This window comes from Pleurodeles waltl, chromosome 4_2, assembly GCF_031143425.1.
Source record: "Pleurodeles waltl isolate 20211129_DDA chromosome 4_2, aPleWal1.hap1.20221129, whole genome shotgun sequence".
NCBI lineage: Eukaryota > Metazoa > Chordata > Amphibia > Caudata > Salamandridae > Pleurodeles > Pleurodeles waltl.
Window position 1 is genome coordinate 94,627,334 of NC_090443.1, and position 12,662 is coordinate 94,639,995.

Sequence of the window (12,662 nt, forward strand, 5' to 3'; positions counted from 1 at the left end):
GTAAAAGCCCTCGACTGGATCATCTCATTCCTCTCCGGCAGAACCCAGAGAGTCTGCCTCCCCCCCTTCCGCTCCGAAGCCACCGACATCATCTGCGGCGTCCCCCAAGGTTCATCCCTCAGCCCGACGCTGTTCAACATCTACATGGCCCCCCTCGCACAAGTGGCCCGATAACACAACCTCAACATTCTCACCTACGCCGACGACACCCAGCTCATCCTCTCACTCACGAAAGACCCGCGCACCGCCAAAACTAACCTCCACGAGGGAATGAAATCCATCGCCGAATGGATGAGAAAAGCCGTCTGAAACTGAACTTGGACAAGACGGAGGTCCTCATCCTCGGACTCACCCCATCCACCTGGGACGACTCCTGGTGGCCCACCGCACTAGAAACCCCACTGACACCGTCCGACCACGCTCGCAGCCTGGGCTTCCTCCTCAACTCCTCCCTCACCTTGTCTAAACAGGTCAACGCAGACTCCTCCTCCTGCTACAACACACTCTGCATGCTCCGCAGAATCTACAAGTGGATCCCGACAGAAACAAGAAGGACAGTGACACAGGCCCTCATCAGCAGCAGGATGGACTACGGCAACGCACTCTACACAGGCATCCCAGCAAAAGACCTACTACGCCTCCAACGCATCCAAAACGCCTCCGCCCGGCTGATCCTCAACGTACCCCGCCACAGCCACATCTCCCACCACCTGAGAAACCTTCACTGGCTCTCCGCTGACAAAAGGATCACTTTCAAGCTTCTTACCCACGCTCACAAAGTGCTCCACGACACCGGACCAGCCTACCTAAACAACAGACTCAGCTTCTACACCCCCACCCGTCAGCTCCGCTCGACTAACCTCGCCCTCGCCGTCGTCCCCCGCATCCGAAGAAAGACCTCCGGCGGCAGATCCTTCTCATACCTCGCTGCCAAAACCTGGAACACCCTCCCCACCACCCTGCGACAGACTCAAGACCTACTCACCTTCAGAAGACTCCTCAAGACCTGGCTCTTCGACCAGTAACAACAGCTCCCCCACTCCCCCCCAGCACCTTGAAACCCTCAAAGGTACGTAGTGCGCTTTATAAATCCTATGATTGATTGATTGATGCATGAATTGCGCCACTTTGTAACCCTTTCTGCTACATTATGCCTGCGCCAGGTATAATGCATGCAAATGGGCGTTACCCCATTGGGGGGGGCGAAAAAATGGCACAAAGAGATTTCTTTGCATCATTCTTTTCAACACTTTTAATACCTGCTCAGAGCAGGTGTTAAAAGGAGGCACACGATTGCTTACAATAGGCCTCAATGGGATTTGCAGGTTTAGCATCCAAAGTTTTGAAGCTAGTGCTGCAAAGCTCCGAACTGGCCTAAAAAATTATGCGCTGCTTCCCTAACTACAGCCATGGTGTGCCGTATCTAAGAGTGGAGCAGTGGCATCCAGTTCAGAAGACTGTCATTCCATCGTGTTGGTTGTTTGCGGGGTCATGTCATGTCAGGCAGGACCACCAACACATTGTTTAAAGATTGAGGAGGTGGAGAGCGACGGTCCACCCACAACGTGGTCGCAGTTGATACAGCCTGTATCAGTTCGTCCCTGGCCCGAGCTGGAGTGTGGGACCCCCTGAATTTTAGCAGGTGCAGCATCATGGGACCTATGTTTGCCACAGCGCTTACTTCTGTCCCCCCAAAAATTATTCAATGGCAAGGGGGGGTGGGGGGCTTTGAGGATTTGTATCTTTGCTGTTCCACCCAATCCCAGGCATCAGCCAGCTCAGTGAAGAAATATCTGGAATTTATGAACATAACATTAAATTTGGCCAAGAAGAGCAGAGAGTAGTTAAAGCCAGCCTGCTACAGTTTCCTCTTCACTCCTAGGAAGGCCCCCTGGTGGTGCTGCACTGCTAGGGAATAGTTTGGGAAGAGGAATGTCATGAGATTTTCATACAGTATTGGTTTGGCATTCCGAGTCACCTGCAGTATGGCCTCTTTGTCCTGGTAGTTCACCTGCCTGACCACTACTGGCTGGGGGCTGCTCCCGCCAGTAGTCCCTTTGCCGGTACTCGATGTGCACATTCCACGAGGAAATATGAGGATAGTGTGTCAGTGCCCACCATTTGCCCCAGCCAGGTTTAGAAGAAGTGCACTGGATCTGCTTCCTCTAGGAATCCTACTATACAGAGTTTATTACGGCAGGAACGGCTTTCAGAATCTTCTACCCTATTTTCCAACTCCTGAACCTTCACAGTGAGAGATTGGACCTTCTCCTCCAGATCAGACAATGTTGGGTGAACTTCGTTTATTGTGCTTTGTGTGCATGACACAGGCCAATAATTGTCTCTGGTCATGCAGTATGCTTAGTTCAAGCACTACTGCACCAACTCTGTTGTGCCTATCCTGTTGGGTGTCTGCAATGGCCTCTAGTATTTTATCAAGCTTTGTGTCTATGCCGGCTGAAGTCGTGGCAACAGCAGGCGGTTCCTGATTTGAGCTGTCTGCAGGCTCCTCGACCTGATGCCCCAAAGGCTGTGGCCCGCTTTGCTCTTTTGCCCAATAGTAGAGCCCTCATGGTTTGGCTGATGTCCAACAGGCGGTGGTGACACTGGATGGCAGACCGAGGAAATAGGGATTGATGTGGACTGTCTGGTAACAATCCCTCACAGACCCGCCAGTCCCCCAGTTTCCTCACCAGGAATAGTGGCGGCACGTGCAGTCTCAGTTAAGAGGAGCCCAAGGAATCTGATGATCCTCCTTTGATGAAGTGCTGTGTCCAGGGTAGTCTGGGCCAGCAGGTCTTGTGGGTGCAAGTTATGACATTATCTGCCACCTGCAGACAGACTCTTCAGACGTGACTAGTCTATAGTAGCACTGTGGCAGCACAGCAGGACCTACCTCACCCTTTGGGGAACAGTGACCATTCTAGAGGGGCACAAGCAGTCCAGGTTTCACACTGAGTCGTTGTTGCCTCAGCCTGCAAAGGAGCAGGGACCTCCCTCCAGGCACCAAAGGAGTCTACTCGGTTGAGCTGTGTGTGCTTTGAGAGGACTGAAGGTAGTGTTACTGAGTCTCATTTAGTCCCAAGCAGTTCGAAATAATGCTTCACATGGCAGCTGTGTGCCGCCAACCAGCCAACCCTGGCTGTGCATGGCCTTTGGCCGTGTGTGGCAGAAGTTAGCTGTCTCTCTGGGTGTGAGAATAGATGTGAGAGGGTGTGTCTGGGTGTGAGAGTGTCTGTCTGGGTGCAAGAGTGGGTGTGAGAGGATCTATGTGGATGTGAGGGTGTGTGTGAGAGTTTCCCTGTGAGTGGTTGTGTGTGTCTAAGTGGGTCTGTGAGTGAGTGCGTGAGTCTGAGCGGGTCTGTGAGAGGGTGCATGAGTGTCTGAGTTGGTCTGTTATTGGGTGCGTGAGTCTTTGAGTGGGTCTGTGAGCGGGTATGTGAGTGTCTGAGTGGGTCTATGAGTGAAAGTGTGAGTCTCTGATTGGACGATGGGGACCGTGGGGCAAGACTCAAGGCCCCTGTGGTCCCAGATGGCCCCCTGCCTCCTGCGGGAGCCGGCATTGCTTTTGCACACAGAAAGCTGCTAAACATGCAGGTTCCTGTCTACAGAAGCAATAGTTTAATCTCTTTCCCTGCTTGCATCTCTGGCGGCAGAGAAAGAGATTAAACCTTTGCTTTCAACAGGTGAGGGCACTTTGACTGCTCTTGTCCGCTGGAAGCAGAGTGTTTGCTCTGACATGGTAGGAGCTGTCAAAGCTTCCGCCAAGTCAGAGCAAACAGCTATGTCCCGGGGGTGGCACCCTGGGACATAGCAATAACTGGCCCTGGGGTTGGCAGTGTTTCATTTTGCCATGGGGCTGGAGGTCTGCGACAGACCTCCTTCATTTTATTTTTTCAGCCCTAGGGAGGTGGCAGTCCCCGGGGCTGAGGGGGGGGGGGCTGCCCCCCCCCCCCCCCCCACATAATTACAACAAATTATCTCGGTGCTGAAGCTGAGTCCCATGATGGCTTCAAACACTTTCTTGGAGAAGTTCTGGCAGCCAATCAGATATCAGCACAGGTTCAGTTAGATCCGCAGAGGGTCTGTGTTGCTAGAGATCTATATTATAAAAACTCTAATATCTCAAAAACTACTGAACGGATTTACACCAAATCCTAAAAATCGTGCTTTCTGGGGCAAGAGCTAGCTTTCTGCCAAATTTGGCATAATTCAGTCCAGCGCTTCAAGCTGTAGTTGTGTTCAAAATCCCTATGGGAAAATGCATGGGGAAAACACGTTTAGGGACTCCGCATTTTTCTCAGTTCCCGCATGACGGATCATCCCAAAACTTTCAAGACAGTAGCTGAACCGAGAGAAGTATAAGTTTTGAAAATGTTGTCGTGTCTAACCTCAAAATATAATTAGGGAGTTAGGTTTGCACCGAATTTGCGTAAAAAATAATGACGCAAATTCGGCACAACTGAAGTACAAATATGGGCCTAAATGGAGCCCTATTGGGCATATGTATCAGTAGCTCCAAACGCAAGGTTACAACATTCCATATTATCCTACAATTACAAAAGTAGTACTAAGCACAGCTCAGTTTAATAACATATATAATAAATATGTATAAATACACATACCTTTGCAAGCTATACTTACACAACATTAGCTATTTCAAGATCTCTACCCTGAGCCCCCCTGCCCTCCTCCCACTGGCCTGCCTGAAACTGATAAATTACTTAATGATAGGATGCCTTTCAATCCTCCTTTGCAGGATGACCTGACGTTTGTTCCAAAAACCGGGGCACTTATTAAAATTAAGGAAACCATCGGGACACCGGGACAGTTACTTTGTTACTTACAAATCTTTTACGCTGGTTTAGTTATTCACAAGATATATTCCAGTAAGCACCGTTACAAAATAGGTGCATCATCCACAAAGTACCCTGTGTCTCTGCCCTAACCACCCCCCAGGGATTCCATCAACTCGTCACACCATTCCACCTTCCATCACCACTCATTCCACCTTCGGCCCGACCTCAATATTCCATTACTGCATTACTGTACATACATAACACATCCCCCTGTTTAAAAAAAAATAAAAACAAAAATGAAGAGGAACAAATAAAAAAACTAAATTCATATTAGGATGCTCTTCAATATTTACATATCGATAAAACTAATCGTTACCTAAATTATACACGAATGCATCTGTGACTATACCTAATATACGACTTAATACACATATTCTCATAACTGAAAACAATCCAAGATATAATCATTTAACCACACTGGTGTTTTTTCTCTCTTTTAGCTCCATTGGCCCTAAAACATCTCTTAAAATTATTACACTCTTAGAAGAAGACTCTTTGTCATTAACCTCCTCATTGCCGACACTAGGTGTTCCTTCTTCATCTGTGTTATTACGCTCAAGTAAAGTATCTCCAACTACATTTCTGTCTTTGTTTTCATCACCCAAATTCAAAATCGTGACTTGTCTTTAGAACTATCAAACATATCATCCATTATAAACTCCTTATTCAAAGAACAATGTTTTGTGGATGATGGGACAGAGCGTTTAGCTATTGTTCTTAAATTCCACACCCTTCTATCAGTTAGCCACACAGCATTATTGAACACTTCCACAGCTTCCATTGGCTCATAGAATCTGCTTTCTTCTTTTGGTACCTTAGTGGGGTTCTTCACTCTTACCCACTCTCCCACTACAATTTCACATTCCTTCATCGAAGGTTTCTCATCATACCAATTCTTTCTTTTCGAATACAAAAAAATCGAACTCTCTTTTACTGACCCCTCTGACCACAACTTAATACAGGATCTAAACAGCCATCCTGGAGAATACTTGGTCCTTGGGTTCCTTCCCCTCATTAAAACTAAAGGAGATTACCCTCTCACTTTACACACTGATACCCTGTACTCCAAGACCATTTTCTCCAATGTAACCTCCCATCCATCTTGGTTTTGGGTCGCAATGTGTGTAGTGTTCTTTATCAATCGGTTAAAGTGCTCAACCATTCCATTACTATTAGGGTTGTACAGTGAAGTTGTCCTCTGCCTAATGCCCAATCTTTCAAAGTGTTCCTTGATTTTTTTTAAATGTAGATTGCACCCATTATCACTAAGTATGTTCACTGGCATACCTTTCAACAAAAATACCTGATACAGAAGTTGCAAAACCCTGTCCGTGTCCACCTTTTTCACCAGTTTAAGATTAGGCCATCTGGAATACATATCTATAAGTAAATTTATACTCCATACCTATTGGCCCACGATGTAAATAGCTACACATTCCCAGACCGAATTTGGTACAGAGCATATACCCATCAGAAGTCTCAAAGAGACTAATGGCGTATCAGCCATTTTACATACGTAACAGTCATGTATATACCTCTCTATTTCCACATCCATTTCAGGCGACCAGAATGTTGCTTTAATGACTTGTTTAGTCCTAACAATGCCAAATTGTGCTTCATGGCATAAATTTACCACAGACTTCCTTGAATGTTTTGGAGGACTTACCCTCTCACCTCTCCACATGTATTCACCTTGCACACTTAGATAAAATCTAATTTCCCAAAAAGGTTTTGCCAGGTTTTCTACTTCCACCTTGCTAGGTCATCCCTTACTAAGATGTTCACTGACGTTGATCAATTCCTCATCTTTTTGTACTTTACCTCCTATATATGTCTTTTGATGCAAGTGTCACCCTGTTCATGTACATATGAAATATGCGTTTCACAATTCATCTTCACACATTTTCAGGTGTTTAGGCATTGTATGTAGGAAATCAGCAATTACATGTTCCTTGCCGCAAACAAACTCTATGCTATAATTGTAATCCTGCAGTCTGACTGATAATCTTGCAACTCTATCTGATGCATTGATGGTACCTTCTGTTGTAAGTACTTTCACGAATGGTTTGTGATCACACTTCAATGTGGAACATTTTCCTTACACAAACGTTCTGAAATGATCCACACCTCAAACACAGCCAGTGCTTCTTTTTTTTTATGAAGGGATATCTCTCTTCCGTAGGTGATAGCATATGGTATCACATTCTCTTACCTATTACTCTCCACCTGAGCTAGGACTGCCCCAACCCCTTTGTTACTTGCATCAGTGGTAATTCAACAGTGCGTTCCCAGGTCAAAACTTTTCAACAAAGCTACATTTACAAATAATTCTTTCATAATACAAAAGCCCGATTTACATTCAGGTGACCACCCAAATTAAGGCAGTCATTACAATCCTGGCGGTCGGTGATAAAGCAGCGGTAATACCCCCAACAGGCCGGCAGTAACAAAAATGGAATTATGACCTTGGCGGAAACCGCTCAGACAGACACCGACCGCCAGGATGGAATCAACAAGCACCACAGCGGTAACCGCCAACAGCCAGGCAGAAGACAATGTACCACTCACTCTATTATGACTGGCCTATCCACCACCTTTTCTGGGGCACTACCAACGACATCAAAAGCCTGGTGGAAACAGATTTCAGACGTCAAAGGACTCACCTGTGGAGACTCAGGGAACAACCACGACGCCTTGGAAGCCGAGCTATAAGTGTTCCCGATGCTCATCTACCTTCTGCTGCATTATGAACACCAACGCCGGTGAAGACGACCGCGGTGAGTACCTCCACCTAGCACACAAGAGAGGGGGTGGAAAAAGAGAGTGACACATACGCAACACACACCCCCCAACCCCAATCACCATACACACAACCAGATGCAGTAACGTTACATATTCACCCCGTACCCGTTAGGAATAATGCAAGGACAAAATGATTTGAAGAAAGTGAGTGTAATACAACAAAATAGTATGAATAAGTGCATCAAAATCCAAACGTATATACATATTTACAAAGGTAGGGACACTGCCCAGTCCTCAATGTCCGTGGGCCACAGGGCCACAACACATAGGCCAAGGCCCCACCTCACTCCTGCAACAACACGGAGAGAACACTGCAGGAACATCAGGTCAAAAATAGACAGGCACCTCAGGGAACGGGGAATGGGGGGCACCTCAGCCAGAAGATGGTACAACACCACTGTTCCTGAAGGGGGCAACAAGCCCTGTGCGCTGTCCTGGGGATTGCAAGGCCACAGTCTCTCAAGTGGGTCATTTGCCCACTGCTTGGTCCTGAGGAGTGCAAGGTCACAGTCTCTCAAGTGGGTGGTTTGCCCACTGCTTGGTCCTGGGGAGTGCAAGGCCACAGTCTTTAAAGTGGGTGGTGTGCCCACTGCTTGGTCCTTCGGAGTGCAAGGCCACAGTCTCTCTAGTGGATGGCTTCTTCCACTGGTTCTGGAGGGGGCATAGGGCCCAGTGAGCCTCATCTTGTGGAGGATGGGGGTGAGTGGATGGCTTCTTCTACTGGTTCTGGAGGGGGCATAGTGCCCAGTGAGCTTCATCCTGTGGAGGATGGGGTGAGTGGATAGCTTCTTCCACTGGTTCTGGAGGGGACATAGTGCCCAGTGTGCTTTATCCTGTAGAGGATGGGGTGAGTGGATGGCTTCTTCCATTGGTTCTGGAGGGGGCATTGTGCCCAGTGAGCTTCATCCTGTGGAGGATGGGGTGAGTGGATGGCTTCTTCCACTAGTTCTGGAGGGTGCATAGTGCCCAGTGTGCTTCATCCTGTGGAGGATGGGGTGAGTGGATGGCTTCTTCCACTGATTCTGGGGGGGCATTGTCCCCTGTGATGCAGATCTTGGGGAGTGCAAGGTCACAGTCTCTCAGCTGGGTGTCAGACCCACAGGATGTGCAGGGGCCAGGACGCACAACAGCTCATAGATGCAGGACTACACACTGTCCGCCGGCGGTGACGGCTGCTCAGTGGTGGCAGTGGCGGTGATGGTGTCGGTGCTGGCAGTGGTGGGGGGAGGCTCCAGCCCATCCCCTGCAGCCTCGGACGGCTGCCCACTGGGGCTACTGCTGGTGGCAGTGGTGCTGGTGGCGATGCTGGTGGCGGTGCTGGTGGTGGTGCTGGCAGTGGTGGTGGGAGGCTCCAGCCCATCCCCTGCAATCTTGGACGGCTGCCCACTGGGGCTGCTGCTGCTGGCAGTGGTGCTGGTGGCATTGCTGGTGGCGGTGCTGGCAGTGATGGGGGCGGCTCCAGCCTATCCCCTGCAGCCTTGGACGGCTGCCCACTGGAGCTGCTGCTGCTGGCAGTGGTGCTGGTGGCGGTGCTGGCAGTGGTGGGGGGATGCTCCAGCCCATACCCTGCAGCCTCGGACGGCTGCCCACTGGGGCTGCAGCTGCTGCCAGTGATGCTGGTGGCAGTGCTGGCAGTGGTGGGGGGGGAAGCTCCAGCCCATCTCCTGCAGCCTCGGACAGCTGCCCACTGGGGCTGCTGCTGCTGGCAGTGGTGCTGGTGGCGGTGCTGGTAGCGGGGCTGGCAGTTGTGGGGGGAGGCTCCAGCCAATCCCCTGCAGCCTCGGATGGCTGAAACCCCGTGGTTGGTGGTGGCGGCTCCGAATGAGTCCCTGCACCAGGCCTCCTGTCCTTTCTGCCTGCTGGTGCAGGCCCCTTGCCCCTCCTGTCAGCAGCCAGGGATTGATCCTTGCCCTTCCCTGTAGCAGCTGGGGGTGCCTCCCTGCCCTTCCTTGATGCAGCTGGTGGTGCCTCCTTGCCCTTCCTTGATACAGCTGGTGGTGTCTCCTTGGCCTTCCTTGCAGCACCTGGTGGTGCCTCCTTGGCCTTCCTTGCAGCACCTGGTGCAGGCACCCTTTCAGTGTGGCTGCCTGGTGCCCGGGATCCTCTCCCACCTGGAGTAGCTGTCGACACTACTGTGGCCGTGGACTGGGTGGCTGAGGTGCTTGCCTGGGTTCTGACCACCATGGCCCGATGTGAAGGACGGGGGGAAGAGTGGTAGGGAAGAGGTCAACGGTGGATAGGAAAAGCTTCTTAGGGACATTGGGGCAGGAAGACGGTGAAGGTTTGGGAGTGGAGGAAGAGGAAGTGGTTGTAAGAGGTGTCTGTATGCTGTGTTTGGGTGCAGGTGCATGGGCTGGATGCTGTTGTGAGGTGGATGGCTGTTGGGTGTCTGAGTGCTTGCGTTTGTGTACTTTGGGAGGAGGGGGCACAAACACAGTGGGAGAGGACACAGGGGACATGTGCATGGATGTGGGGGTGGTGACTGTCAGTGAGGGGCGTCTAGTGATAGGCGTGATGGTGATGGTGGTAGTGAATGAGGATGTAGTGCATGCAGGTGTGAGTGTAGACACAACTGGGAGGGAGGTGGACGACAAGGAGGAGGGGGACACAGTGGAGGCAGTGGATGTTGGTATGTCTGCATCTGGATGTTGTTTGTTTGAGTGCCTGTAGGATGATGTGTGGTGCATGTGTTTGCCTGAACCACTCCTGTGTGTTGTCTTGTGTGCATGCTGGTCTGCCTGTGTGCTTGGAATAGGTTGGGGTTGAGGGGAATGGGATTGGGTAGAGGAGACTGGAGGGGGAGGCTAGAAACAGGGACAATGGCTGCCATCAGAGAGGAGGCCAGAGCCTGGATTGATCTCTGTTGGGCCGCCATGACAGAGTGAATGCCCTCCAGGAATTCATTTGTCTGTTGCAAATGGGCTGCCAGCCCCTGGATGGCATTCACAATAGTAGACTACCCAACAGAGATGGATCACAGGAGGTCAATAGCCTCCTCACTCAGGGCAGCAGGGCTAACTGTGGGAGTGCCTGAGGTGCCTGGGGCGAAGGACATGCCCACCCTCCTAGGTGAGTGGGCATGGGAAACACGCTGAGGGGCTGCTGGGAGGGCGGTGCTGGTATGGGGTGGCGGCTGTGCCTGTAGTTGGGGTGGGCACAGAGGTGTCCGCCACCACCAGGGAGCTTCCATCGGAGGAGGTATCACTGTCCGAACTGTCCCCTCCAGTCTCTGCCGTGGTGCTCCCCTCACCCTCCGTCCCCCTGGTGCCCTCACCATCGGTGGACTCGGCCTCCTGGGCCCTGTGGGATGCAGCTCTCTCTGTCGCCGGTGCCTCTGTTCCTCCACCAGATGATGCTAATGCACATAAGGACAGAGTGACAAAGCAGAAGGGTGGGGAGAGACAAAGGATACACTTGGTCAATGGCGGCAACAACACCACCGTTGGCGTTCACGACACACACACAGGGAACAGCCGTATGCACTTGGCAATGCACTAACAGTCACAATGCTAGTCACCAGCCCATGGATAGGGACACCTAACGCAAATTGCAGCATACCTGAGACCCACTGACCCCTGCCCAGTAGTGGATGCCTACGAGGTTGGTTGGAGGAAGTTTACATCAGATCCTGCCCAACACAGGACCTACCCTGCAATGTCCGGCCTGGCCTCACAGCCCCACATCCCCCACCCGGATGCCACCCCACCACATGCAAGTAGTATATTGGGGCATTGCACTCACCCCCTTATGGCTGCTGTGATGCCCCCAAGCGCCCATCCAGCTCTGGATTGGCCGCTGCCAGTATGTGGGCCATCAGGAGGGTCAGGGTTTGACGGGCACCCCTTCTGTGGTCTTCCGTGCCCAGCGTCTCAGGTCCTCCCACTGTTTCTGACAGTGGGTGCTCCGCCTGCCGTAGACCCCCAGGGTCCACACGTCCTTGGTGATGGCACGCCAAATACCCTTTTTCTGATTGACCTGCAGAGAAATAAACATAGGAAAATGTATCATTCAGACCGTCCTGCCTGTTACACTCATGGCCCACCATAGCCCTTCACATCCCCTTACACACAGACATGGCCCACCATACATGCAGCACGCTGCCCAGGGCCCTTCCACCAATCCCCCCCCACACACGAGGCCTTCATGCACACCACTACATGCATTCATGCCCCATGCATTGTGCTCACAGTGTACTCACCTGTTGGTCTGGAGGTCCATACAGCATTCGGTACTGGGGTAGGACTCCATCCACCAGTGTCTCCAACTCCGCCGCAGTGAAGGCAGGGGCCCTTTCTCTAGTGACACGAGCCATGGTCGGTTCCAGACACAGGTCACAGCAGCACATGCAGTGTAGGTCCTCTCCTGTTGAAAGTCAGGTAACGAGTGAGTGAACAGTTAGAAAATGGTGTTCACGTCCACGCGGTGCGTACCGTCACCGCCGGCGTACATTACCATTGGCCACTGTAACCCATAGGGCCCAATGATAACCAATGAGGAGTTGCACGGCGGTTCTCAACCGCCTCCCGCAACGGCACACAACGTCAGCGGAATTACCTAATTTCTACATGTCCCTCCATACAGGACAGGCAGACACCATTACGGGGGGACAGGCCATGCCACCTAACTGCATCACAGTACACATAAGCACCATTTGGTCCTATCCAACAATATATTGTTACATTTACAACATGTAATGAAGTGTAGTGTTAGGAAATATGGGATACTGACCAGCTGCTTACCGTTTTTCCCCATAGATTGCAACCGCTGCGGATGAATAGGAGATGGAGACATCCCCCGTGTACAGGCCCCTGGTGGACTTGGCAACAATAGAGGACAGGCACATTATCCTCACCTATAGACTGGACAGGGCCACAATCACAGAGCTGTGTGACCAATTGGAACCTGACCTAATATCTGCTATCTGTCCCCTCACTGGGATCCCCCCCTCTTGTGCAAGTCCTATCTGTGCTCCATTTCCTGGCAACTGGCTCCTTCCAAGTG